We start from the raw sequence: 24,332 nt of genomic DNA, 5'->3' as shown, positions 1-24,332 counted from the left end.
CCGACGGCCGCCTCACTGTGGGTCATGGAGAAGCAGCATAGAGCAGGTCATGGTGGATGCTGGTGACTGGAGAGAGGGTGAAGGGAAGATGGCGCCCCCATTGCCTGTGCTGAGGGGAGGCCTGAGGTCTTTATGCATTTGTGTGTTTACTCTCTTTCTTGTGGCTTTCTTGTGAGCTCCAGGGAAATCATGCTGGCTTGGTATCCCTCAGCAACTCAGAGCTGAATTGTGTTCAGCCACATCTTCCTTCCAAGCATGTTCCTCTCAGGACTTGGTTTTGAATTTCTGTTTCACGAGCTTTGTGACTGTAACTTATAGAACTTCCATTACTTTATAAAATGGGAATGATTCTACCATCTCCTTCCCAGGGTTGAAGTGAGGGCTAAAAGAGGTAATGCCGAATCCATATCTTGTGAGTAAAGCTCATGGCGTCTCTTAAGAGGCAAATCACCATCCTTTGTGACCATTAGTGCTGTTTACTATGTGCCTTCCTAGTGGTCATGGGACATCTGGAAATGGGTGGCATTCTGACAGCAGCCTGGGCCTCACAGTGCTTTATCTGAGTGCTCTGTCTTTAGGTCAGATGGCTTCTGGGGCCTTCTGAGGAACATGCACAAGCTGCTACAGCTACTGGTAAAGGGGTGTGAAAAGAGGTTGTCGGGGATTGCCCTGATCCCAGCTTTTGAGAGCAGGTGCAGCGTGTTTTTCTCATTCAGTGGGCGAGGCCAGGTGAAAGAGCTCTGTGTGAAGACATTCTCTGTGGGCCAGGGCAGAGAGCACCCTGAGGAGGCAGCACCGATGTGGTTAATCCACTGGCCTCCTAGACTTGGTAGGAAGCCTGTTCTCAACGGGAGGCCACTCACTTTCCAGGAAGGACACGCTGGCCAAGTAGCTTAGGCCTTCGGCAAGAGTTTATTTTAAAGTGAGGTAATGGCGACGGTAACAGGAGTGGCTGTGAGGCTGTCTTATTGGCCTTCACAGTGATGGTTTCTAGGTAAGTTTTGAAAATAGCACACTTCTGTGTTTTACTGCAGATTGAAGGGTATTCTAGGCACATATGTAAGGAATAAGATTCCTGCCCACTCAGAAAAGATGGCATGGCATGCAATCAGAAGGGCATGACAGAAAGGTGAGCTCCAGGGTTAGGCTGTCAGGCTTGGGACCCTCTTAGCTCCTGCTGGGGGAGCCTCCCTCTTGGCCTTGCCTTCTGGCACCTGCTGTGGGCTCTGCTAGGGACTTGTGTTTTGTGCCCTGTTTGGGTTCAGTGAGTCAGGTCACTGCCAGGCACTGCTGCTGCTTCTTTTTCTAATGCAGAGAACTGCTCCACAGACAGTCTCTTTGGCTAGAGTAAAAGGAGATCTTCCTGTAGGTATACAATCATTCATGAATTTCCTTTTAAAGCACTCATTTACATCCTTGAATCTTTTAGAAAAAGGCAGGCAAATGATGAGAGAAAGTCTGGCATTTTGATGGCTTCCCAGTCTCCTTGGCATTAAACAAACATCTGCACTTAGCAGAGTTTTCCTGTCACAACATAGTCCATTCAACTAGATTCTGGCTGGGAATAGTCTTTTTTGGAATGTGTGAAATTAGACACCTATTTAAAGTTGTATTCACAGCTTTGCTTTTCAATACTAATAGAGATATGTAGAATTCATGAATATCAATTCTTGTATAGATATATTCATAGATCTTCTCTAGTCCCTATGTTATGAACTTATTTCCTTCATTTTGAAAGAACTACTCTAGATAATATCATTATTTAAAAACATGAACTTTTCTGTCTTAAGAATTCAGTGATACTGTGAACACTTTCAGATGTTGGAAGATGGCCTTAAAATAGACACTGATGCTATTATGCTATCTTTCTCTAGACATAGTAGCCACAATTTGTTCTCTGACATGAGCGTTTGTCTGTATTTTCTGTATGGCCACAGTTTTAGGAGCTCAGCATGTTGCAATGTTGTTTAAAGAAGAATGTGCTGGTCATCTGTGGACAGACATTTTCAAGTTAATACTGTGTCAGGGAATACATATTAAATTACTTGTCTGTTCTATATGGAGGAATTATTAAATTTAGTTATTAAGTTTATAAATTTTAGACATAATTTTTAAGTTTACGCATTTAGAGAAGGAAAAGACTATAGAATTAAATAAAAGGTTGGAAGTTTCTTTCCTTAATGTAGCCCAGGCATGTATATAATTGAGGTTACAGAAGTATGCCACGGCCATCTTCCCATCTGCGCTCCTAACAGAGTGCACCTTGTTTGCTGTGCCCTTGTGAGGTGCATTTGGCTAAGGCTGTGTGATTTTTTTCGAAGCTTGTGCATACATTGACAGTGTCTGTCCTCTTTATTTAATATAAGAAAGTAATATTGCTTAAGTGAATTCAGCTTAGGTAATTATAATTTAAAAAGAGTGACTTAAGGCAAACTCTAATGTCCCTTGAAGAACTAGTGATAATTTCAAAATCATTTTGCTTGCAAACAATACAGTGTTTCAAGTAACTTTTCAAAAGCTGGCATTTTTGCAGAAGACAGAAGGGACCGTGGAGCCAATTTGTATTAGAGATAGTGGCCTGGATTTTGTTCTTTCCTTGACTTTACAAGCTCTTCTTGCTCTGTGGGTATTGTTTTCCTTATCTAGAATGTGGGATCTGACGATTTAACCCACACTATTGTTGCTGCCTTATCTTCCTATGAGAAACCTGGACCATTTTCTTCTTTAGATGGCTAAAGTGTCTGTTTTCAAATCGGACACGGCCAGTAGAATAAATCTTCCATTTATTTCTTCTGAGGACAAAGCAGACAGAATAAGTTAGAGCATTATCATGTGCAATTATGGTTAACCTACTTTTATTTCTTCTTGAGTTCCTAACGTATGTCTTTATGTCACAAAGCTGGGAGGAAAATAACAGCTCCTTAGACATTCCATTGAACAGTGACTTTATTATCTTTTCCTCTCTGTTTCTCTTCCTCTCTTTTTTGCCTGTGTAAAACATAATGTTTATATATTGTGTAACCTTTCTAAAGCTTTTTGTGTGGAGGAAAGCATGTTTATTCCATAAAACATATTCATAAGTGCTTGATATCATGATATGATAATCTCAGCATTTAATAAATATTTTAATGATAATTTTGATTGCATTGATTATACGTATAAATATTCAAGCTTAAGTTTAAAAAGATACATAAATACATGTAGTAACAACAGCATGAATAAACATTTTATTTAATTTGAAAACTTACATTACACTTTTGATTTTTTTTGCTATAATATATATTTAGAAAAATAAACAATTGTCCTCACTCTTGGTTACTAGTCTTTTTTTATTGGTATGGAAGTTGATAGTATCTATTTTTTGTGTAGCTGCTTTTGAAATATGCCTTAAATTTTGTTTATAAATATAACCTAAATTGCCTAGATGTTAAAGACTTTACTGACCTCTGAGATTACAGTTATGAAAGTATTAGGCATTGTGTAGAAAGTATATATGATAGATACAAGTTTAGAGTGTTATAATTAATCCTAATGAATTTTAAATGTGCCACAAAATATATCCTTTTGATTACACTTATGTGTAAATTTGTGTTATGTATAACTTTATGATGAAATCTAATTTCATCAATTTTAAAGTTTAGCAGTTTATTTAATGATGAAAAAAACTGATAAAAAGAAATGTTACCAGTGACTCTTTTACTTAGGAAGTAACGATGAAGCTTTTAGGTTTGAATTGTGGACTCTGTTCTCTATAGAAATAAAGGACTAATTTGTATATTTTAAGACTGGAGTTCTTTACTTTTTGGTCTCAGCATCCTGTTATACTTTTAAAAACTACTAAGGACCCAAAGGTGCTTTTAGTGTTATGTGTGTCTTATATATCAATATTTATGGCATTAGAAATTACAATGGAAAAAATTAAGAATATGTATTAGTTTATTTAAAAATGACAATATAATCATTACTTAACATAAATAATATTTTAATGAAAATAATTATATTCTCTGAAACAAAAATATTTAGTGACTAGAGTGGCATTGTTTCACATTTTTGCAAATGTTTTTAATGTCTGGCTTAACAGAAGACGCCAAATTCTTATATGTATTTCTGCATTGCAGTCTGTTACAATGTGTTGTGTTGGTTGAAGTATAAGAAGAAAATCCAGGCATGTGTAGATACAAGGGTCAAAAAGAGAGGATGTTGAGGACCCCTTGAAAATATCATGGAGACCCCCAGGGGCCCTTGGACCACAGTTCAAGAATCAGTTTTAAGACAATGGGTAGAGTTTTAGTGATACCCTCTTTTTTTTTCCCCCAAGTGTTAGATGTCGAGGGAGTATAGTAATAATGAGAAGTCATCTGAACTTGGAGTAAGGCTTGCTGCTGTTAGTAGTTATGTGAATTAAGCATGTAATACCTTTGAAGCTCAGTGGCTGTTTTTGCAGTAGGATTCAGAACAGCATAGTGGTTAAGTGGGCATGGGAGCTCCAGATGGAGACTGCCTGGGTTCAAAGCTGGGCTCCCTCAATGAGTGGCTTCGTAAGTTGGCTAAGTTTCTTAATCTCTGTAAACTTCAATTCGTTCCTCTCTAATATGGGAATAGAAAGGGTCTTTTCTTCTTGGAATTACTGTGAGGCTTAAGGGGTTAACTCATATGAAGTATTTGAAAGTTTGGCAAGGAGTAAGCCCTCAGCAAGTTAGCTGTTAATACTTTTGTTACATCTGGGTTTCCAAAAGTAGCTTAATGGGTGTGGTAGGTAGTAACACCATTTTCTTTATCTTTGTAACTTCTGACATCATGCTTTCAGTTTGCTTTTTAATACATGTACTTGAGTGGACTTTCCCTGTCAACTCTCATAACATTGCAGTTTGGAGGTGGTGGAAAGTGGTTGAGAAGACACGGGGTTTCCTGGAGGGGCACTGGGGCACCCGCAGGGCCTGGGAGTCGGGTGTAGGCGTGTAGTGGGCCATCGGGGCTGCGCCTGGACGGTTCATACCTCGGTTTTCCATGAAGGGGTTTGTTAGAAGAAATGCTTCCAAAGTGAAACCAAGTATGAAATCGACTTACTGCCACAATTTACGAACTGAGGAAACGGAGACTTGACCGTTTTTTGGCGATTTTTCTCTCCTTTTTTTTTTTCCCACTAGGAATAGAAGAATGTCTGTGTCTAGCATTTAACTTCATTCCTGATATATGTTCTAGACTATTATCTCTGTCAGATTTCATAGAAAACCGCCTCTCCATTTTTCACAGGAGCTATGGGAAAAGTGTTTTAGAATGGAGACTTTTCCTCTGTGGTTCACGGTGGATGAGTGCTTTACGCGGGCATCAGAATATGGCGACTGAAAGGCAGTGCGCATGTGCCCACACTGCCTTCTCCAGTCTTCTCCCCGAAAAACCCAGTACAGCCTGGGATTTGGGATTTGACATTTCTAATAAAAACTTACATTTGTTTTTCCCATATCTTATATTGCTTTCTGTTCTCACTACTTTCCAATACCCTGTACAGAAAGTGCTCAGTAAATATTGGTTCATGAGTTGTTACTCAGATGTTATAAGTTACCAGGGAGGGAAAGTGTTTTATTGGAAAAAGTGCACATTTTAAAGTCAGAGATACTTGGGTGCAGACACTGGCAGTATCATTTCTTGGTGTTGTGATTTGTGGCAAGATACTTAATTTCTCTGAGCCTCATTTAAAAAATAGTTACAATGAGACTTCACAGGGATGTCGTAGAATACCAGATTACATAAATGAAGGTAGCCATCCTCCACCAGACCCAGGTGGCTGGGGAACGAGCAGTTTTCCAGCAGAGAGGGGCGCTGTTAGCAGAAGGAGAGAGGGCTACTGAGCAGACAAAAGTATAAAGATGGTGTATGTGAGCTCTCCTAGTGCTGGTCTCTTCATGTCCTTTTCTTTTCTCTTCTTTATTTTCTCTTTCCTTTCTTCTTTCTTTCCTTCCTCCTCCTCTTTCTTTCTTTTTCTTCTTTCCCTTTCCTTTCCTTCTTTTCCTTCACTTTCCTTTCCGTCCTCTCCCCTCCCCTCCCCCCCACCCTGCCCGCCTGCCTGCCTGCCTGCCTGCCTTCCTTCCTTCCTTCCTTCCTTCCTTCCTTCCTTCCTTCCTTCCTTCTCTTTTCCCCCCCTCCCCTCCCCTCTCCTCTCCTCTCCTCTTTTCTTTTCTTCTTTTTTTGATAGTGTCTTGCCCTGTCACCGAGTTTGTACAGTGGTGTGATCATGGCTCACTGCAACCTCGAACTCTTGGGCTCAAGGGATCCACCTACCTCAGCCTCTCAAGTAGCTGGGACTACAGGTGTCTACCACCATGCCTGCCTAATTTTTAGTACGGATGGGGGTCTCACTATGTTTCTCAGGCTGGTCTCAAACTCTTGGAGTCAAGTGGTCCTCCTGCCTCTGCCTCCCAAAGTGCTGGGACTGCCACCATGCCCAGCCACAATGTATTTCTACTACTTAGGCCCCTCAGTTGCTCAGAGCAGAGGCCCACTAGAGAAAGCCTAAGGAAAGAGACGACGTACATGGAAGTCTTTGGAGGTCATCTGTGGAGCCTCTGCATAGGACTGCAGCCAGCCGAAGAAGCTGAACCTGGCATTGGCACACTGTCCAGGACTGTCTCTTTAAAGATCGCCTTCATTCTCCTTTCCCACTGCAGTCTGGTTTCCTCCATTTCCACATGAGGAAAATAGGTTCTGCCAACAATTTCCAGCCTGTGTGTTACAATCTAGCCTCCCAGAGAAGGATTAATCTGATCTACCTTAGTTCCTATTACAGATTCCTTGGTACGGAATCTGATTTGTGCAGCTTGAGTCTGGAGGCCACCCCTGGATCTGTGGGCTGTTGGTGGGGCTATGATCATGTGGGTACAGGGCAACTTCCCATGCAAAAATTTGCACAGTGGGGGCAGGCGGCAGTGGGGAGACGCAGCAGTTCCTGAGAAAGAGATGTTGGCAAGAGAGCCTGGTAGACTGTCATTACTATTTATACTGGAAGGAGAACTGAATTTAGTGTGAGAAGACCTGTGTTTGAGTCTTGGCTCTGCTGTTTTGAGCTACCATGGTCCTGAGCATTTCTCTTAATGGGGGTTTGACTCTCAGTGTCCTGCTGAATATCACATCCTTCACCCATTGTAGGCCACAGTTAAAACATCAATAAGGCTGTTATATTGCTGCAGCTGCTGTTTCTGTGATTACTGGTGTTGTTATAATCATCATTATTACTTACTTTGCCTACCCAGTATCTTTTTTTTTTTTTTTTTTTTTTTTTTTTAACAGAGAGAGTCTTATTCTCTTGCCTAGGCTGGAGGTCAGTGGCACAATCACAGCTCACTGCAGCCTTGGACTAGACTCTTTGGCTCAAGCAATCCTACCTCCTCAGTCTCCCAGGTAGCCGAGACTACAAAAGTATGCTACCATGCCCAGCTAATTTTTTAAATTTAAATTTAAATTTCTTTTTTGTAGAGATGAGGTCTTGGTATGTTATTCAGGCTGGTCTGGAACTCCTGGCCTCAAGCAGTTCACTTGCTTTGTCCTCTCAAAGTACTGGGTTAACAGGCATGACCTAGCACTGCACGCTGCCCCAGTATCATTCTTGAGAGCATCAAATCGGATAATGTATGGGAAAGCAGTTTAACCCATACACGTGCACATTAGGGATTATGATTTAATCACCATTTCATGGTCTAATGTCATTCTTTTCATTCTTCCTGCCCAACCTTTGATCTCTCAGTTTATCTCTGTGTAACATTAAAATGATAATCTCCTTTTCGATTTAATTAGCTTTTGTAAAGTTTTTGGATGTTTCATATATAAGATCCTAGAAAAGTGAAAACCTCTAGATTAGAGGATAGAAGAGTGACTGATTTAATTTCCTGTCTCATCTGGCTTTATTTAAAAATTTTTTTTTGAGGCAAGGTCTTACTCTTTCACCTGGGCTGGAGTGCAGTGACACAGTCATAGCTCACTGCAGCCTAGAACTCCTGGGCTTAAGGGATCCCCCTGCATCTGTCTCCTGAGTAGCTGGGACTACAGTGCACACCTCCACACCCTGCTAAATTTTGTATTTTTTGTAGTGATGGGGGTCTCACTATGTTGCCCAGGCTGGTCTTGAACTCCTGACCTCAAACTATCCTCCCACCTTGGCCTCTGAAAGTGTTGGGATTATAGGCATGAGCCACTGCTCCTGGCCTCAACTGGCTTTCACATTCTCCTTATAGAGTTCTGTTTCTCTATAAGTACTGTATTCATGAAACAGAGAATTACCTTTTACTTGGCAGCTTGTTGTTAGTATGTCATGTGGTGCTTCTGAATTATTAACTCATACTTAAGTAATTATGAAAGCACCAAGAGAGGAAAAAAGGGAAGACCATGACTTTCCAATTCATACAATCCTTTAACCCACTGTGTCTGCTGCCTTCTGCTTGCCCCCCACACTGGAGGAATATGAAGACTGAGATGCAGGGAACGTACAGTCTCTTTCATTGAAAACATAAGTCCGTAAAGCACTCACATGTCTCCTTTGCATAAGGATCTGCTTTGGTCACCTAGTACTTCAACAGAGTGCTGGAATCTCAGTCTGTCCAACTCTCTGGGAATTTTTGAGAGTTTTAAATAGATTTGGTGTAAAATTTTCCCTAGAAATCCCTAGAACAAACAACTTATTTAGAATGCTTTAGAATTTTTTTTTTTAGACATGTTATAGCCTTACCCTCTTCTAAGAGTTATCTATGCTCAAATGAAAAAAAGATGTTTAGAGAAAATTTATTTTAGCCGTTTTCTCTGGGTTATATACTAAGTAATTGAGGTAATGATTTTTTTTTTTTTTTTTTTTTTTTTTTGAGCTGGAGTCTCACTGTGTTGCTCAGACTGGAGTGCAGTGGCATGATCTTGGCTCATTGCAACCTCTGCCTCCCGGGTTCAAGCCATTCTCCTGCCTCAGCCTCCCAAATAGCTGGGATTACAGGCATGTGCCACCATGCCTGGCTAGTAGAGACAGGGTTTCACCATGTTGCCCAGGCTGGTCTCAAACTCCTGACCTCAGTTGATCTGTCTACTTTGGCTTCCCAAGGTGCTGAGATTATAGGCGTGAGCCACCGTGCCCAGCTGTGTTTGAGGTTATGATATATTGTTAAATGTTGGCCTGAGAATTAAGTAAGTTACTGACTTTTATACATTTAAATAATTTCAGAATGTCTTAAATGACTAATTAAGCTTGTGTTGCAGGTCTGGGGTATGAAAGTAACTGGCAAAAAATGAAAACACTAGATTTTAGTCAGTAAATATGATATGAAAAGACCCAAAATGTGATTCTTTGCAAGACATTTTCATAACTGAAATCGTACCCGGGCTATCCACTGGAATATGCAACAATGCAGAAATAGACATGGCAAGTTCTCCACTTGGTCCCCATCTGCACAGGGCTCTCCCGTGGAGCCCTCAGGCCGGTGCTTCTGCTCATTCCTCTCCCCATTGGTTACGTTGCTTCAGGTAACTGGCCTCTCACTGCTTTCCACGTGCAAAAGGGGCAGTCTCCTGTGTGTTTGAAGAGCCGAGTTTCCTGAGGGTAGACATTGTAAACTTAGATGACACAGACTTTCTGAAGCTTCTGCCAGTTAGATCCTAGGAGGTCTTGGATTTGGTTTGAGGAGCACAGGAAGGTGGGCTGGGGAACTGGAGTAGCTTGACCAGGTGTCACTTTCCTATCCATAAGCCTTAGACTTTTGCTACAGCTTTCTTTCTTTTTGGGTGACTTCCTTTAATGCTCTGTTCTAAAACTGTAGGGTTTTGGAGGGATCTGCTTTGAAGTGGAGCAACATTGATTATTTGATACCTTTTTGGAGGGGACTTTTGACTAGGTAGTGGGCCAAGGTGCAGGAAGCCCTGGAGTGTGGGCTCAGCCCAGGGCTGTATCCCTGAGCCTGTGGTCAGCTAGCTGCGTGACCTTGTCTCATTTCTTTGGCCTTCAGTTTTTCTTTCTGTAAAATAAGAAGGTTGGAATAATTTGCATCCATCTTCCAAAAAAGCTTTTTCATCACAGGTTTATTTAATCGGCACTCTTAGTAAAGTGTAAGTTAGACCCGGAAAAGGTCTTAAAGGTCATTTTCTAGGATAGTCTAATCCACTGATTTTACAAATGAGGTTGTTAACTCCCAGAATAGTGAAGCACTTGGTTTAAAGCTGCATAATTTATGGTAAGTTGATTTTCCCCGCCTTGATGGAGGGAAGGGTAGACGAGGCTGCGGACGAGACAGACACTTTTCGTGACGTGTGCTCCGCTTTGTCTTCATCTGTCCAAGGCTTGGTCGAAGGCATTTTCTAGTGGCGATGGTTTTGTGTCTTCCCAAGGAACTGAAAGAGAACAGTGAGATAATGAGATTACGTTCTGAACTTTGAAGCACTAAATGAAGTCAGCCTGGAGATAAAGCTTTTAATGATGCATGCAGGAGTAATTTCATTGTGATAGTTGTATCACAATTTATACTTTTACATAATCCACAAAGCTTAGGCAACTGACTTATCCACGAAGTGACCAGAAAATCCTGCCATTCTCTGTCGTATATGCATATGGTTTGACTTTTCTCTAATGATTTTTTTTTTTTCAAAAGTCTTGATTGTGACAATTAGGCCCCAGTCATGGAGGGGAATTTTCAGAGTTGCTTATGTGTATGTAGTGTCTTGATGAGAGTGATTTAACACCCGGCAGTCAGCATTTGGAGGACTCCTGCATTCCTGTTAAGAACAAGAGGAATCTCTTTTTCTCTCAAACATCTACTACATAGAATTAGAATAGATCGTTGGTAGGGGATGATGGGGGTGGCTGGTTTTATAGAAAAGATACCAAAATTAAACGAGCTGCAGAATGGAAAGAAGGTACTAGTTATTTCACTGTTCAGGGCTTTTTTGTTTGGCGCTTTTACATATTACTGAACTTTTCTTCTGAAGTTCCACCCAGTAAAGACTTAGGAATTTCACAGAATGTCTCAAGATTTGATGAGAAGGTCAACAAGAAAATATATAGCAGTGTCAAAGACTCCAGCCTGTTGTCACCATTTCTTTTCAAGATAAACGGAGTTTCTTAATTACATTTTTGGGGGATAGACTTAAGCAGACTGAAACAAGGTTTCAGGTGGGAGCTAACTTGATAAGATATCAACGCTTTGGATGAGATATAGCAAAAGTCAGATGAAGTCACGTGGTGCACAATGATGTTTTCATCAGTGACAGACTGCATATATGACACCCATATGCATATATGATCCCGTAAGACTATAATGGAGCCGAAAGATTCCTGTCACCCAGTGACAGTGGGCAGCTGTGGCAGTGTTGCAGCCCATCGTATTAGTCATGTGTTTGTGGTGATGCTGGTGTAAACAAACCTACTTTATACTTCATAAAGTAAAAAGTTACAGTAAGCTAAGACCAACTTATCATTGAAGAAAGAAAAACTGTTTTTAATAAATTTGGCATAGCTTAAGTGTACAGTGTTCATAAAGTCTACAGCAGTGTACAGCAATGTCCCAGCCTTCCCATTCACTCACCGCTCATTCACTGATCCACCCAGAGCAGCTTCCAGTACTGCAAGCTCCATTCATGGTAAGTGACCTCCATTTTTTATCTTTTATACTGTATTTTTTATTGTACTTTTTCTACGTTTAGAGAGATACTTACCATTGCATTACAATTGCCTGCAGTATTCAGTAAGGGTTTGTAGACTAGGAGCCATAGGCCATTCCATATAGCCTGAGTGTAGTGGGCTGTACCCAGTAGGTTTGTGTGATTGCACTATGATGTTTACGCTAATAACGCATTTCTTAGAATAAATCCTGTTGTTAAGTGACGCATGACTGTATGTTTATGTTGATCCAGGCAATCAGGAAAAAAAAATCCATCTGTGAGTAGGATGAACACATGATGTTTAAGCTGTGGGACAAACAGAGTTTGGCAGAATGCTTGACTCTGTTATGTTGATTGCCATCTCCTCTTCAAGGTTTGGCCTGTGGGTTCTCCATGAGTGGGAGCGGTGTCCTCTCTCTCTCTCCAAGGCATTCTTTGGAGTGTAAATGTCATCTTGCACCAGGTACTGGGATGTTGACTCTGCGCAAACACAGAGAATACTACAGAATTATTTTGGATTTTAAAAGGTACAGACACAGAAAGCCCAGGTGACTCATAGGACTTGTATTAGTCACTAGAAAGAGAGCTGACGGCATCATTGCTGTCTGAAGTTCAGGCCTCTTTTTTGAGGGCTGTGATTGAGCTGTGGAGGAGCTCTAGAGGTCTCAAGCCTGCTACTACGGTGGCCTTGGATTGTGGTGTCATAGAAATGGAGGTGACCAACCCTCCTGGGGATGAATCATGCACACGCTGGTGAATCACTTATCGTGCACATGGTACTAGCTTAAGAGTTCACTACTTTGTTTTTTTTTTTATAAATTTGAATGAGAAAAGTAATTCAAATGAGGACAAAATGAGGGTGCTAAAATTTATCTTTACCTAGCACACTGTTTACTCATAAATCATGTAAGTTAATGGGTTTTTAATATTGCAGGAGGTTGACTTACATACAGTTGATAGATTTTAAGTCACTGAGATGAACTTATTGAAGCTAGCCATATGTATTTAAATGTAATCAAATGATAATTCTTTAGAACAATTCCATTTTCCAGGCCTTTATATTTAGATAGTTGTTTCTGGCTGGTAGATTGTTCACATTGATAAGCATCTTGACAAGTCATCTATTTTGCCCAAGTTCTGAAGTGCTTTGTAGACAAAATGGATGAGGGTTACCACTGTTATCCAGTTCTTTGACTTTCAGTTTGACTTTCAGGTTTTTCTTTTCTAAAGAAAAAAAAAACTCAACAAATATGCTTGCCTTATCATAACATTATTGAAAACATTACAGGTGAATAAAGAGTTAATTTATTAGAAATCTTAAAATTTCTTTATTTTAATTTTTGTGGGTACATAGTCGATGTATATATTTATGGGAGACATGAGATGTTTTGATACAGGCATGCAATGCATAATAATCACATCATGTGAAAAGGGGTATCTGTGTTCTCAAGCATTTATCCTTTGCATTACACACAATCCATATTATTATTTAAAAAACATAAAAAAGCATAGTGACTTCCATTTCCATCCATGTTGTTGGAAATGACAGGATCTCATTTTTATTATGGCTGAATAGTACTTCACTGTGTATAAGTACCACATTTACTTTATCTGTTCATCTCCTGATGGACACTTAGGTTGCTTCCAAATTTTGGCTCTTGTGAACAGTGCTACAACAAACATGGGAGTGCAAAAATCTCTTTGATACGCTCATTTCCTTTCTTTTGGGTATATACCCAGCCGAAGGACTGCTGGATTATATGGTAACTCTGGTTTTAATTTTTTTTTGTGGGACCTCCAAACTGTTCTCCATAGTGATTGTACTAATTTACATTCCTGCCAACAGTATATGAGGGTTCCCTTTTCTCCACATCCTCACCAGTGTTTGTTGTTGCTTGTCTTTTGGATAAAAGCCATTTTAACTTAGGTGAGATGATATCTCATTCCAGTTTTGATTTACATTTCTCTGATGATCAGTGGTGTTGACTTCCTTTTCATATACCCATTTGCCATTTGTATGTCTTCTTTTGAGAAATGTCTATTTAAATCTTTTATGCATTTTTAAATTGGGTTATTAGATTTTTTCTTATTGAGTTGCTTGAGCTCCTTATTTATTCTGGTTATTAGTTCCTTGTTAGCTGGGAAGTTTGCAAATATTCTCTCCCATTCTGTGGGTTGTCTCTTCACTTTGTTGTTTGTTTCCTTTGCTGTGTAGAAGCTTTTTAACTTGATGTGATCCCATTTGTCCATTTTGCTTTGGTTGCCTGTGCTTGTGGTATATTAGTCAAGACATTTTTGCCCAGACCAATGTCCTAGAGAGTTTTGCTGATGTTTTCTCATAGTAGTTTCATAGTTTTAGGTCTTAGATTTAAGTCTTTAATTTGTTTTCATTTGATTTTTGTATATGGTGATAGATAGGGGTCTAGTTTCATTCCTGTGCATATGGATATCCACTTTTCCCAGCACCATTTATTGAAGAGACTGTCTTTTCCCCAGTGTGTGTTCTTGGGACCTTTGTTGAAAACGAGTTCACTGTAGGTATGTGGATTTGTTTCTGGATTCTGTATTCTACTCCACTGGTCTATGTGTCTTTTTCAATGTCAGTCCCTTGCTATTTTGGTTACTGTAGCTCTGTAGTACAATTTGCTGTCAGGTAACAAGATTCCTTCAGGTTTGTTCTTTTTGTTTAGGATGCCCTTGTCTATTCTGGGTCTTTTGTGCTTCCATATAAATTTTAGGATTCCTTTTTCTATTTCTGTGAATAATGTCAGTGGTATTTTTGAAAGAGATTGCATTGAATCTGTAGATTGCTTTGGGTAGTATGGACATTTTAACAATATTGATTTTTCCAGTAAAAAATGGAATGTCTTTCCATTTTTTGGTATCCTCTTCAATTTCTTTCATCAGTGTTTTATAATTTTCATTATAGAGATCTTTCACTTCTTTGGTTAACTCCTAGGTATTTAATTTTATTTCTACCTATTGTAAAGGGGATTTAAAAAAAAATTCTCTTTCACTGTTGGCATATAGAAATGCCACTGATTTTTGTGTGTTGATTTAGTATCCTGCAACTTTACTCAATTTATCATTTCTAATAGTTTTTTTGTGGAGTCTTTAGGTTTTTCCAAATATAAGATCATATCTCCAAACAAGGATAATAAAAATCTTTTAAGAAACTTGCTGAGTGTGTTCCTGACAGAATTCATTTTAAAAACATATCACTCATATTTTTATTTAATTACATCTTCTTAACTAGTGTCCACAGAATTCTTGCTTTATCATGCAGAAATTGAAAATTCTGTGATAAGGATGCTTATTGAAATTGATGAGTAGAATATTATATAAGTGATTAGCAGCAAATAAGTATTTTTTTTTTTTTTGCTTTCATCATGGTCTCTTGAAAGTTTTGGTTTTAGAGCTACTTCATGAACTGTGAGTTGAGTTGATTTGTATCATACTGTGTGTGTGTCAATGGCAGAAAGCCATTATATTTTCCACTATAGTTTTTGAAGTGTGTATTTAATAGAGACAAAATATGTGGAAAGCTCGTGAAACAGAATGTGCCCTTTTAAAGAAACACTGCACTAGGTTGCATTTATTTGTGGTAAGTTATAATTTACATGTTTAGTTTAGTTTATTGAAAAACTATAATTTTGTTCATTTAGTTTATTTTAAAAGGTTACAGGAGGTATTTGTCTTTTAAAATAAGAATTTATATAAACTGTATGATATTTATTCTTTCAAATCATTTGAAGAACAATTTAGGATAAAAATAGAAGGAAAATATTTTTGACCATTTAAAGTTCCTGAAAAATGTCTCTTTTCAGTTTCTTCCACTTTTGAGGCTACCAACTAGATCTCCTTTTTTTTTCTTTAAGGTTCTCAGCACATAGGAAAGACAGCGAAGAAATGGATAAATTGTATGGTCATGATATAGCATCCCTTTGCATTTTCCTGGCAGAAGCAAGGTCACTGTCTGTATCCTACCTTCAGGGTAGTGTGGTTGCAAGATTTTCTGGCCTCTGCCTTGGAGAAGGCAGGACTCCTAATGTGGGGAATGATCTAGATGTTAAGTACCTGGCAGTGACAAATAGTCACAATAAAGTTCATAGTAATCTCATCAACCACTTTTTAATTTTCCTCTAGATCAGAAGATAGAGCATGTGATATGGAAGTTTTCTTAGCTACCATGAGAGTATTTACCATCTCCTTTTATCATAATAGGCTCTCAATAAATTTTGAATGACTAATGATAAATATTTAAAATTTATTGAGAGCCTTCTGTGGAATGGACTGTTCTAAGTGAATGCATTAATTTATAGATCTAAACTCAGCCAAAAGATTCAGCTCATAAAGATGAGGAGACTGGGTTTGTAGAAGAGGAGGTAATTACTCTGAGGTGAAATGATCATGATGTGTTGGGATCTTTGGTTGTGTCCTTGAAGTGGTTAGGTGCTCCAGATTTTAAAAGATTTGGCAGAGAATGCTGAGAGTGACCACGTTTTGAGTGATTACTAGGAGTGAGAAGGGAGAGAAGCAAGAAAATTTAAACCCACCTGTCTTTCCTTCTTGGCAGGGGGAAATTCACTTATAGACCAGCAATTAGTATAATACCCAGAAAATAATATAAGCACAATAAACTTTTTATAAAGAAATCAACTTTTGACTTGAGTGGTGGCTCATGCCTGTCATCCCAGCACTTTGTGGGGCTGAGACAGGAGGACTGCCTGAGGCCGGGAGTTTGAGACCAGCATGGGCAACATATTGAGACCCTGTCTCTTAAAAAAAAATCAACATTTAGGCTGGACACGGTTGCTCATGCCTGTAATCCCAGCACTTTGGGAGGCCGAGGCGGGCGGATCACGAGGTCAGGAGATTGAGATCATCCTGGCTAACATGGTGAAACCCCGTCTCTACTAAAAATACAAAAAATTAGCTGGGGGTGGTGGCAGGCGCCTGTGGTCCCAGCTACTCGGGAGGCTGAGGCAGGAGAATGGCTTGAACCCAGGAGGCGGAGCTTGCAGTGAGCTGAGGTCGCGCCACTATCAGATACCGCTTTTATACGTGGGAGAGCCAGTATCAAAAAAAAAAAAAAAAACAAAAAAAAAATCAACATTTAAAAATTGTGGTGTAATATACATAATACAAAATTTCCTTAACCATTTTCAATGATCACTCAGTGGCATTAAGCACATTCACACTGTTGTGCAGCCACCATTACCATCCACCTCCAGAACTTTTTCGTCATCCCAAACTGCAATTCTGTATTCGGTAAACAATCGTTCCCCATTGCCTCCTCCCCCAGACCCTGGTAGCCACCATTCTACTTTCCATCTTTATGAATTTGACAATTCTACATACCTCATATAAATGGAATAATACAATATTTGTTATTTAGTATCTGGCTTATATTTCTTAGCATAATGTTTTCAAGGTTCATTTATGTTGTAGTATGTGCTTTTTTTGAGATGGAGTCTTGCTGCGTCTCCCAGGCTGGAGTGCAGTGGAGTGATTTTCGCTCACTGCAACCTTCGCCTCCCGTGTTCAAGTGATTCTCCTGCCTCAGCCTCTTGAGTAGCTGGGATTACAGGTTTGTGCCACCACACTTGGCTAATTTTTAAAAATACTTTTAGGAGAGATGGGGGTTTCACCATGTTGGCTAGGCTGGTCTTGAACTCCTGACCTCAGGTGATCTGTCTGCTTTAGCCTCCCAAAGTGCTGGGATTTCAGGCATGAGCCACCACGCCTGGCCTAGAATTTCATTTTTTAAGGCTGAATAATATTCCATTGTATGTTTATACTACATTTTCTTTATCCATTCATCCATAATGGACATGTAGGTTGTTTCTACTCTTTAGCTATTGTGAATAATGTTGCCATTTACATAGGTGCACTAATTTCTGTTTGGGTCCCTGCTTTCACTTCTTTTCAGTTTATACCTAGAAGTGAAATTGCTACGTCATATGGTAATTCTATGCTTTATTATTTTAGGAACTGCCATACTGTTTTCTATAGTGGCTGCACTGTTTTACATTCCCACTTGGAATGCACAGGGTATTCACTTCTCCACATCTTTATCAACACTTTTTGTTTTCCGTTTTTTTTTTTTCTTTTTTATATTAGCCATCCTATGTGTAAAAGCGGTATCTCATTGTGGTTTTGATTTGTATTTTTTCATATGATTATTGGCTATTAGAATATCTTCTTTGGAGAAATGTCTGTTCAAGTTCTTTGCCCATTTTTCAACTGAGTCATTTGTATTTTGTTGTTGAGATTATGAGTTCTTTATATATTCTGGATATTAATCCCTTATGAGATACATGATTTGCAAATATTTTCTCCCATTCAGTGGATTGCCTTCCACTCTCTTGATATTGTCCTCTTATGCACAAATGTTTTCAGCTTTGATGGAGTCAAATTTATTTACTTATTCTTTTGTTGCTTGTGTTTTGACAACATCATTGTTGCCAAATCCAATGCTGTGAGGGTTTTCACTTATGTTTTCTTCCAGGAGTTTTATAGTTTCAGCTATTATGTTTAGGTCTTTTATTCATTTTAAACTAATTTTTGTATATGGTGTAAGGTAAAGGACCAGCTCCATTATTTTGCATGTGAATATCCAGTTTTCTCAATGCCATTTGTGGACTCAAACGTAAGTAAGCTTTTTATTAAACTATGACATATACAAATGCATGTATAACATAAGAATACAGTGTAATGGATTTTATTTATTTTTTACTAAGTGAACACGTCTGGAAAACCAGCATTCAGATCAAGAAACATTACATTACTAGGACCCTAGAAGCCTTCTCCCTTTTTGCCCCTTCCAGTGACTGCTCCCAAAGCCCCTCTCACCACAGGTGATTACTCTCCCTCAGTTGGATTTGCATATTCTTGAGCTTATATCAGTCAAATCAGTGTGTATTCTTTTTTTTTTCTTTTTTGAAACAGGGTCTCATTCTGTCACCCAGGTTGGAGTACAGTGGTGCAATCACAACTCACTGCAGCCTCAATCCCCTGAGCTCAAGTGATTCTCCTGCCTCAGCCTCCCAAGTAGCTAGGTGCATGCCACCACACCTAGCTAATTTATTCACTGTTTTAGGGGAGACAGGTTCTCAATATGTTGCTCAGGCTGGTCTCGATCTGGCCTCAAGTGATCGTCCCACCTTGGCCTCCCGAAGTGCTTTGATTATAGACATGAGTCACCGCACCGAGCCAGTGTGTATTCTTTCGTGTTTGGCTTCTTTTGTTTAGCATAATGTCTCTAAGATTCAGCTGCACTATTCTATGTAGCAGTAGTTTAAAATTTTTTTCTGTAGTATTTTATTGTATGAATACACCACACATTACTTACTCATTCTACTATAAATGGATGTTTTGATTATTTCTAGTTTGGAATATTAAGAATGATGCTGCTGTGGACATTATTATATGTGTCTTTTGGTGAATACATTTGTCGAGTTAACAGCTAGGAGTAGAATTGTTAGGTCACAGGATATGTTTATGTTCAGTTGTAATAGTTACTTCCAAATGGTTTTCCGAAGTGGTTGTTCTAATTTACATGACAACTGCACTGTAGTAGTTAATGAGAGTTCTAATTGCTTCTCCTCCTATCTAGCACTTGGTGTTGTTCATTTTAACCATTTTGGTGGCTGTGTAATGGTGTAACTTTGTAGTTTTAATTAGAATTTTCCTGATGAAAACTGAAGTTAAGCATCTTTTCAAATGTTTACTGGTCACTTGTATGCTTTCTTTTGTCAAGTTCCCATTCAAAGCTTTTGCCCATTTCTCCGGGTTATTTGCTATCATCGTCAATTTGTAGGATTTCTTGATATTTTCTGGATGAGTGTCCATGTGACCAATGCGTTGCAGATACATTTCCCTACTTTTTGGATTGCCTTTTCACTTTCTTAATGGAGCCTTTTAATGAACAGATGGTCATAATTTTAATGTACTCTGGTGTATATACTTTTTTATTTTATGGTTGGTACCTTTTTGTATATTATTCAAGTAATTGTTACCTAAGGCCATGAAGATATTTGCCAGTTTTGTTTTTTTCTCTAAGCTTTGTTGCTGTACTTTTTAACATTTAGGTCTGCAATACATCTGGACATCCTTTTGGTGTATGGGTTATACCGGCCCCAGTACTATTCATTCAAGATCATCTTTTTCAATCACATTCCCTATTGTATTTCCTTATTTCAAATTATGTATCTGTTTCTGAACTTTCTAATCTGTTTCAGTGGTGCCTGTTTATCTTTCTATTGGTGTCATGCTGTTATAATTATTATAACTTTGTAATATCATGCTATCTGGTAGTGCAAACCATCTAGATTTGTTCTTCTTCTCGGCCCTTTGTATTTCCATATAACTGTTAGGATCAATCTAACCAATTTCTTTAAAAATCCCTCTATACTTATTAGGATTTTTAGTAGATCACTTTGGGGATAATTGTCACCTTTACTGTACTGAATCTTCTAATCCATGTATATGATATTTTTTCATTTACTTTGGTGTTTAAAATTTTTTCTTAATAAAGTTCTGTATAGTTTTCAGTTTAAAGTTCTCATTCATCTTTTGTTAGATTTAGTATTAGGTCTTTAATATTAGTCAATGCTATTGTAAATGGCATTTTCAAATTTTATTTTTTTGTTGCTGATATATGGAAACAAGATTGACTCTGTATGGATCTTGCATTTGTCAATCTTGGTAAATTCACTTATTTCTAGTAGTTAGTAAATTTAATTTTTTTGTGTTCAGATCCTATTGTCTGGAAGCGTTTAGAATTTTCTTTTTTTTTTTCCCCTTCCAATCCTTATGATTGTTTTTCTATTTTTCTTGCGTCATTACACTGGTTAGGACATCTAGTGTAATATTAATAGAAGTGATGATAGTGGGCATCCACATCTTTTCCAACTCAGAAGAAAAGCTGTCAATAATTCACCATCATGTATGATGTTTGCTGCAGATCTGATAGATTCTCTTTATCAGAATTAGGTGGTTCTTGTCTATTTCTCTTTCATAACAGTATTTTTTTAAAAAAGTTATGAATTGGTGTTAATTTATGTCAGTTGGTTTTTTGTATTTGTTGAAGTCATATATTTTCCTCCCAAGTTTAATTAATTAATTAATTTTAGAATATTGAGGTAGGATTGACATTTAAAAAGATATATATATATATATAACATCTTGATGGGTTTGGAGAATATATGCAACTATGAAACCATTATCACTATAAAGGCCATAAACATAGCCATCACCTCCCTAAATTTTCTCTTACTCTCTTTTTAAATTATTATTATGTTTTTCTTCTTTTTTTGGGGTAAGAACACTTAACGTAAGATCTATCCTCTTAACAGACTTTAACCATACAATACAGTATTGTTAGTTGTAGTAGCTAATGCTACTATACTGTATGGTAGGTTTTCAGGACTAATTTATCCTACATAACTGAAACTTTGTACCCTTTATCCATCACCTCCCAATTTCCCCCTTTCCTCAGCTCCTGGCACCATCATTTCACCCCCTGTTTCTGTGAATTTAAGTATTTTGGATCTCACATATAAAGAGATCATACAGGATTTATCACCTGTTTGGCTTATTCCACTTCATGTAATGCCCTCTAGATCCATCCATGTTGTTGCAAATGGCAGGATTTCCTTCTTTTTAAAGGCTGAGTAATGCCCCATTGTATATGTGTACCATATTTTCTTTATCCCTTCAACTGTCAGTGGAAATTTAGGTTGTTTACACATCTTGGCTATTGTGAATATTGCTGCAGTGAATACGGGCATACAAATATTTCTTTGGGTACCGATTTTAGTTCCTTTAAATATATGCCCAGATGTGGAATTTCTGGATAATATGGTAGTCATATTTTTAGTATTTTGAGGAGTAGCCATGCTGTTTTTCATACATTCCCACCCATAGTATACAAGGGTTCCCTTTTCTCCACATATTTGCCAATATTTATTATTTTTAAAAAATTATGTAATAGCCATCCTGACAGTGTGAAGTGATATCTCATTGTGGTTTTTATTTGTATTTCCTTGATGATTAGTAATGCTGAGCACCTTTTTCTATACTTGCTGGATATTTGTATATCTTCTTTGGGCAAATGTCTGTTCAAGACCTTTGCCCAATTTAATATCAGGTTTTTAAATTTTTTTTGCTGTTGAGTTGTGTGAGTTGCTTATACATTTTGTATATTAGCCCCTTATCAAATGTATGGTTTGCCAATATTTTCTCCCATTTCATAGTTCGTCGCTTCATTTTGGTGATTGATTTCCTTTACTGTGTAGAAGTTTTTTGGTTTGAGGTGGTCCCACTTATTTATTTTTGCTTTCATTGCCTGTGCTTTCAGTGTCATATCCAAAAAAATCATTGTCAAGACCAATGTCAAGACACTTTTCCCTTACATTTTCTTCTACCAGTTTTACAGTTTCAGGTCTTATATTTAAGTCTTCAATCTATTTTGAATTGATTTTTGTGTATTGTGTAAAATAAGATCTTCATTTTGCATATATATATATATATATATGTATGTATGTATATGTATATACTCATTTTTCCAACACCATTTCTTGAGAAGACGGTCCTTTCTCCATTGTGTATTCTTGCTGCCCTTGTCAAAAAATTAGTTGACTGTATACACATAGGTTTATTTCTTGGCGCTGTATTCTGTTCCATTGGTCTATATATCTGTTTTTATGCTAGTACCATACTTTATGATTATTGTACCTTTGCAATGTAATTTGACATAGGAAGTGTGATGCCTCTAGTTTTGTTCTTCTTGCTCAATATCTCTTTGGCTATTAGTGGTCTTTTGTGGTTCCATATTAATTTTAGGATAGTTTTTCCTATTGCTGTGAAAAATGCCATTGGAATTTTGATAGGGAATGCATTGAATATGTAGATCAGTTTGAGTAGTGCGAATATTTTAACAGTATTAATTTTTCTAATCTGTGAAAAGGGAGTATGTTTCTCTGTATTTGTGTCTACTTTAATATCTTTCATCAATGTTTTACAGCTTTCAGTGTACAGATTTTTCACCCTCTTGGTTAAATTTATACCTCATAATTGTATTCTTTTTGATGTTATTGTTAAGGGGATTGTTTTTTAAATTTTATTGGATAGTTTGTTGTCAGTATATAGCAACAACTCATTTTTGTATGTTGGTTTTATATTCTGCAAATTTACCAAATTTTTAAAATTCATTCAAACAGTTTTTGGTGGAATTTTTATGGTTTTTTTTGTTTTGTTTTTTTTTTTTTTGGCGGGGGTTTTATCTTTTTGCCGGCTGGGGGTGCGGGGGCACCTCTTGGCCTCACTGCAACCTCTGCCTCACGGGTTCATGCAATTCTCCCGCCTCAGCTTATAGGTTGGGATACAGGGGCGTTGTGTCCTGCCCTGGTTTTTTTTTTTTTTTTTTCTGTGTTTTAGTAGAGATGGGGTTTCATCATCGTGCCCAGGCTGGTCTCAAACTACTGAGCTCAGGCAATCCACCCACCTAGGCCTCCCAAAGTGCTAGGATTACAGGCATGAGCCACCGTGCCTGGCCTATGGTTTTCTATACATAAGACATGTGACTTGCAAAGACAGACAATTTTACATCTTTCTTTCTGACTTGGATGCCTTTTTTTGTTTTTCTTTTGCCTAAGTGCTCTGACTAGGACTTCTAATACCATGTCAAGAGTGGGCATCTTTATTTTGTTCCTAACTTTTCACCATTATAAATGATGTTACCTGTTTGCTTGTCATATATGGCCTTTATTGTTTTGAGGTCCATTCCCTCTATACCTAATTTGTTGAGAGTTTTTTTAAATCATGAAAAATGCTTTTTCTGCATTTATTGAAATGATCACGATTTTTATCCTTCATTCTGTTAATGTAGTATATGACATTTATTGATTTTGATATGTTGAACCATCCTTGCATACCAGGGATAAGTCCCACTTGATGAGAGTGTATAATTCTCTTAATGTGCTGTTAAATTTGCCGGTATTTTGTTGAGTATTTTTGTATATGTTCATCAGGGATATTACTTTGTAATTTTCGTTTATTGGAATGACCTTGTCTGTCTTTGCTATCAGGGTAATGCTGGCTTCATGAGATGAATTTGAAAATGTTGTCTCTACTCTTCAATTTTTTGGAAGGGTTTGAGAAGTATTGTTGTCAGTCCTTCTTAAAATGTTTGTGGAATTTACCGATGAAGCGACCAGATACTGGACTTTCTTTGCTGGGAAGTTTTAAATTACTGATTTAATATTACTTGTTCTTTGTTCAGATTCTCTATTTCTTTATGTTCAGTTTGGGTAGATTGTATATTTCTAGGAACTTACCCATTTCTTCTAGGTCATCCAATATGTTGGCAAATAATTGTTCATAGTAGTGTTATGATCGCTTAAATTTGTATTTCTGTGCTATCTGTTGTAATGTCTCTTATTTCATTTACGATTTTATTTATTTGAATCATCTCTTTTTTTTTGTTGTTAGTATGGCTAAAGGTTTGTCAAGTTGATTGTCTCACATAATCAATTCTTAGTTTTATTTGTCTTTTTAATTGTTTTTCTAGTGTCTATTTTATTTATTTTTGTTCTAATCTTTATTCCTTCCTTCTGCTGTTTGGGCCTAGTTTTTTTTTTTTTTTTTCTTTAGCTCCTTGAAGTATAAACCTGGACTGTTTATTTGACATCATTCTTATTTTGTAA

The 24,332-nt window shown here is 37.8% G+C and overlaps 1 protein-coding gene across 4 annotated transcripts in view; it reads left to right on the top strand.

The window, feature by feature from the left end:
- The window catches only part of L3MBTL4 (L3MBTL histone methyl-lysine binding protein 4), a 484,756-nt gene that overhangs the window by 56,157 nt on the left and 404,267 nt on the right, over positions 1 to 24,332 (top strand). Inside the window, exon 1 of one of the 4 annotated variants that reach the window (XM_058438627.1) lies at positions 18,450 to 18,482. The exons of the other annotated variants lie outside the window; for them this stretch is intronic. The gene's annotated coding sequence lies outside the window, so the exon portion shown is untranslated. Of the gene's footprint in view, positions 1 to 18,449; positions 18,483 to 24,332 lie in introns of those variants that run through there. 4 annotated transcript variants of the gene reach the window in all.

The sequence above is a fragment of the Hylobates moloch genome, unplaced genomic scaffold (assembly GCF_009828535.3).
Source record: "Hylobates moloch isolate HMO894 unplaced genomic scaffold, HMol_V3 SCAFFOLD_5, whole genome shotgun sequence".
Lineage (NCBI taxonomy): Eukaryota > Metazoa > Chordata > Mammalia > Primates > Hylobatidae > Hylobates > Hylobates moloch.
The sequence above is the reverse complement of the archived record's forward strand: the minus strand, read 5'-3'. Positions and strand labels throughout refer to the sequence as shown.